Source organism: Diabrotica virgifera, chromosome 5 (assembly GCF_917563875.1).
Source record: "Diabrotica virgifera virgifera chromosome 5, PGI_DIABVI_V3a".
Taxonomy (NCBI): Eukaryota; Metazoa; Arthropoda; class Insecta; order Coleoptera; family Chrysomelidae; genus Diabrotica; species Diabrotica virgifera.
In genome coordinates, this window is record NC_065447.1 from 233,218,952 (window position 1) to 233,224,951 (window position 6,000).

The window sequence follows — 6,000 nt, forward strand, 5'->3', positions numbered from 1 at the left end:
GACGTCATAGACAAAGGTTATGTCGTCCAACATGAACTTTTTGACATTCTCGCTAAGTTTCGTCAGTTTAAATTCGCACTAGTAGGCGACATCAAGGCTATGTTCCTACAAATCGCCATTTGTCCCACTGAAACATTTCTGTTAAATTTTCTCTTTAGGGACAATATTCAGCAGCCTTTACGGTGCTATCAATTTCAAAGATTACCCTTCGGGCTCCCAAGTAGCCCATTTATCGCTCAAAGAGTTATCAAGCACATCGCTGACAACAACAAACATACCCACGAACTTGCTACTAGTGTTCTGCAAGAATCTATCTATATGGATGACCTGATCAGCGGTGCTGACAGTCTTCATGAATTAAGTTGTCTTTTCGAACAATTAACTTCTTTGCTAGAAACCCATGGTTTCCTCCTCCACAAGTGGAACTGCAGTTCTTCAGAATTTCTGTCTCAACACAATTTAAATCCCGTCTCTGAAGTCAGTCTTAACTTCACGGGATCTGATAAAGTCTTAGGCATATTCTGGGATTCAGAACGCGACCACTTTTCGTTTAAAACTCCTATCTTCAAATTGGCTAATGTTGTTACTAAACGTACTATTCTCTCCTACATTGCTACTTTGTATGACCCGCTAGGATGGTTATCCCCTGTCCTTGTGAACGCTAAGCTCTTGATACAGGAAATATGGTCCCAGAAACTGGACTGGGATCAACCCATTGACTCACCCATCATTATGAAAAATTGGCAAAACCTCTTATCGACATTCAAAACTATAGAAGAGGTCAAGGTACCTCGATGCTTACTTTTACAAAAGAAAGTTGTTGATGTTCAATTAATTATTTTCACCGACGCATCGGAAAAAATATACAGCACTTGTGTGTATCTCAAAGCGACATACTCAGACTTTTCTGTATCGTCGCGGCTTATCGCTTCTAAAAACAAAATTTCTCCGCTAAAAAATAAACTCACCATCCCCAAATTGGAACTTTGTGGAATAGTGTTGGGAGTCACTCTGGCTCATAGACTTTTTCACATCTTCAAGAAAAATTTGAGTATATCTTCATCTCATCTCTTTGCTGACTCTACAATTGCCTTGTCTTGGATACTTTCTAAAAAACACATTTGGAACATTTTTGTACAAAACAGAATTCAAAAGGTCAATTCCTTGTTGGAAACCTTTCCTTGTGATTTCCATTTCGTCAGAAGTCACGAAAACATCGCTGACCCCGCTTCCAGAGGGATAAATGTCTTTGATAATCCCCAGACCACCGAAGACTGGTTATGCGGACCTAGCTTTATTAGAGACAATCCCATCGATTTTTCTCTTCATCAAATTCCTCATTTTCAGGATGATCTTCCTGAATTAAGGAAGTTAGTTGTCTCAAACATAGCAACAAATCACGAACTCAACGACACCTTTGAAAATCTATTCGCTAAATCTTCTTCTTTTCGTAAAATTCAAAGAATTGTCGCTTATCTTTTTAGATTCATCAGTAATATTAAAAAGAAAATAAATAACTTTCCACGAGATACGGATATATTGACGCCACCCGAAATGGAGATCGCTGATCACGCGATCATCAGGTATATCCAAAGTATCTACTTTAAAAAAGAGATTCTTGAATTGAAAAATGCTAAACTCGTGACCAATAAAGCCATTCGTAAACTCAACCCCTTCCTACAACATAATGATGGGCTGATTCGTGTGGGAGGACGTCTCCGACACGCCCCCATATCGTATAATCAAAAACACCCCATTCTACTTCCTTCTAAATGTCGAGTTGTAGAACTAATCTTGACTCAAGCTCATCATAAGTTATTACATTCAGGCGCGCAAACAGTACTTTCGTATGTCAAAATGAAGTACTGGCCAATTGACGGATTAAGACAGATTAAACGCTTAATTCGTAAGTGTGTAAACTGTTTCCGATTCATGACACCCAATTCTGTTCAACAGATGGCAGATATGCATCCCGATCGTGTACTCCCCACTAGACCCTTCCAAGTCGTCTCAGTGGACTATGGGGGGTTCTTCTTAATTAAGTCCTCACATTTGAGGAAGGCACCGCTTTACAAAGCATACGTAGCCTATTTCATTTGCATGAGCACTAAATGTGTTCATATCGAACTCGTCACAGGATTAAGCGCAGAAGCCTATATTCTTACTCTGAAAAGGTTTATTGCCAGAAGATCCACGCCCAGTATTATTTGGAGCGACAATGCCACAAATTTCCATGGGGCAAAAAATGAAATGCGCGAATTCTATGATTTTTTCTTAAATCAAAATAATTCGGAACAGATTAAGGAATTCTGTACTCAAAACTCCATAACTTTCAAGATGGGTGTTCCCCGCAACCCCCATCAATTCGGCCTCCATGAGGTAGGAATAAAGAGTGTGAAGTATCACCTCTATCGAATTATAGGAAATTCCCACTTCACCTTTGAAGTGTTTAACACAGTATTATGCCAAATCGAGGCTATTCTAAATTCGAGACCCATCACTAGGATGTCGTCTGACGCCAATGACTTCGCTTTCCTATCTCCAGCTCACTTCTTAGTTCAAAGAAGTTTAACCGCGCCCCCTGAACCAAGTGTTTCAGAGATACCTGAAAATAGGTTGAATCTTTTTCAGCGTATTAGTAAAATTCAACAGCAATTTTGGAAATTGTGGAAAAAAGACTATCTTTGCCTCCTGCAGCAAAGAAATAAATGGACCGACCCTACTGACCCTGTCAAGATCGGGGATTTGGTTCTGTTGAAGGAGGATGGTACTCCTCCACTCTTATGGCCAACTGCCAGGGTAATAGATGTATTGCCTGGTAAGGATGGTCTAGTTCGTACTGTCAAGATTCACACTACTCACGGTGATTTTCTTCGTGGTATTACGAAAATCGCTGTGATTCCCCTGGAAGATTAAAATCTATCCCTAGGGGGAAAACTTATCGTTTTCCTCCATTTTATCGTTGTTACCCCTTGTGTATATAAACTCTAATTTCTTCAAACATTTCTTATCGTTGTGCACATCTTTGCCAATCCCCTCTCTTCGAGGTGATATAGGCCATCTCTCTCGCCTGTCGCCCCCGGCAATATGTACAATAAATATATTATACACGGCTCACTAAAATAATTAGTTACGCCCCTGTACTACTGATTACTTAAAATTCAAGTAGTATTTATGTAACCTTTCTGGAAACTCCAGGTTATTGTTGAGACTCGCATTTGAACCCCTCGCCGGGGCAGATCGTCAAAAGCTTCCTAACGAGAATCATCTCTAATCTATCGACGCTCCCGCTATTCGTAAAAAGGCCGCATTTTACCGGCTTTTTTTTGCTATCGTTTTATACCGCTCAGATAATTCAATCTGCTCAGTATTATCGACGATGATTTATTTAGCGTATTAGTGAGTGCCTTACAAATGAACCAAATGGATTATGGAATTCAATCAGAGCTCTGATGTGACACGTCATCAAGGAATAAAACTGTAAGTACTCTACATGTATGTGAACATAACTTATTAGTCGTGATACTGTATGCATTTTGAACCATATACCTCTCGTAGCAAATATTCTTTGTGCCATTTATGCAGATAATACTTTAAATTACATATGAAAAATCGTTATCTACTCTTAACCAGCTTACCTATGGGAATATACTCTATAACCGTACAATAAGTATAGGTTACTATTGTTAAGGATACTTTACGTATTGCCTAAACAGCCGCTTCAGCTCTAAATGTTTATAACGAAATTTGCCCCCTTATTTTCAATCCCAAAAAAAGTTGGTCGTAGAAATTTTTTATTTTTTTATAAATCTTCGTTTCATCTTCAGCAACAATAATCTGAAGTTAGAAACTCATAGGATGTACAGGGCCGCTTCAGCTCTAAATATTTATAACGAAATTTGCCCCCTTATTTTCAAACCCAAAAATTAGAGGTTTAAAAATGTTTTACGCATTTATTTACATTGGAATATGAACATATAACTCTTTAGAAGGAGATTGATGTTTCACCAACTCTACGATTTTTTTTTTCAAAAAGTTATAGCCTTCGACATTTGACCTCTTGGGATAAACAATTTATAATATCTAAGCAACAAATTCGTTAATCTGGCTTTATAATTTTTTTATGTTTGGAATTAAAAGATCTTCATTTTAAAGCTTTAAAAAATAAAAAAAATATTTGTACAATAAATAATGCAATTGTAAAAAACGGCCATTTTGGACATTTCGCAGGCTGTTTTACAATAACCAATTAACAAAATTAAACAAACCATACCTCAAATTGTAGGTTTTTTAATTTACTACAACTTTGTATTCAAAAGTTTTTCTCTAAAATCAATATCCTAAGCTGCAAAATTAAAAATCATTAAAAATTGCAAATTTAACAAATGAAAATCGCAATAAAAAAAAGAGCACAATATTTTTGGTTACATTTTAGTAGAAGTTATTCCTGGCATTGTCCTTTACAACACCGATAGGTTTCAAAAATTCCTGAATTATATCCTGAAATCGACCTATTTTTTACCCACAGCCTGGGGTAAGACAGTAAACTGTTACTAGGCCGAGACAGTGGTGAGGGCGAGAGATGGTTTATACGTATTTGGCACTTTTTGATTTCGAAAGCGAGTCAGTTCAGTTTCGATCCACAAAAATAAGAAAGTAGTGTACTTATTAAGGATCGTAAAGCTATAATTAAAAAAAATATATCAAGCGGCTTATACCACTTATTATAGAAGAATTGACTGATATATTACGAGAGGGAGATAAGCGTCTTTGGACTAGAGAATGGATTTTAAGAAGACCAAATTTCGGTGGTACAACTACCCTCTTTAGTGAACTGCAGTTTGAAAATCCTCATGAATTTAAAGCACTTCTTAGGATGGATGGAGAACGTTTCAATATGCTGTTAGAAGATATAACTCCAATGATACAAAGGCAAGATACTGTAATGAGGGAAGCCATACCGGCAAGGATTAAACTACAAATAGCATTAACCTATTTGGCAACTGGGCTTAGCTATCGTTATCTACAAGCCTTTTATCGGATTTCTCGTGCTTCAATATCACTACATACTTATACCAGAAGTAATGGATGCAATATCTATCTATTTGGAGAAATTTTTGAAGGTGAATAGTTTTTTCTATTAACTGTAAATAATTGTTGTTCTGAAGCTATTTCCTTGTGGCATTTTTGTAATTAACTATATATGGGAAATAAGCCGCAATTTTAATAAAAGCATTTGTTTAGTTAAATTCTGGTTTATTTCCCATTTAGAATTGTTAATTGTAAATAATTGGTTTTTCTGATATTTATAAATAAAAACAGGTCTTTATAACTGAAATTTTAATAGAGAAAAATCATAAATTTCAAAATTTTTATATTATTTCAATTCATTGTCATATCAACAGTTAATATAAGCGTTGTTTAGAGCTATTATAATACTGGTAGTACCAGTTTCGAGTGATGTGAGTTCTGAATTAGAACTAGATGTATGTTCATCAACATTTGTAGTATTGCTATTTGAATCTAAAGGTGATGGTACTGGACTACTAAAATTTGTGATCAATGAAAGGGATCCGGTCCTTTCCCGATAGTCGTGTATCCCAATCTCGGTCAAGAATTTCTTACTACAACTTGTTTTTTCGAATCTTTCAAACAGTCTAAAACTAACAGGAAGTTATTAGTTTTTCTAATTGCCCTATTTTATTCATTTATTCACCTACTTATTTTTATTTACGTAGAATATGTCATGACTGAACTTCATACATTTCAATTCAATACTGACTGACATGTAATTTACTGCAAAATCGATGAAATTGATAATGTAATTTCATATCTCATTTGAAATCAAATAGGAAAATACTTCATGTGCTTCGATAATTTTTTAAACTTTTTAATTCAATTGTAATTAAAGATTTTATCTGGTAATATTTGTAACATCCTGCTTTAGATTATGTCTTTTATTTTAAATTGTATTATTACATATTTTATTTTAACTTTAAA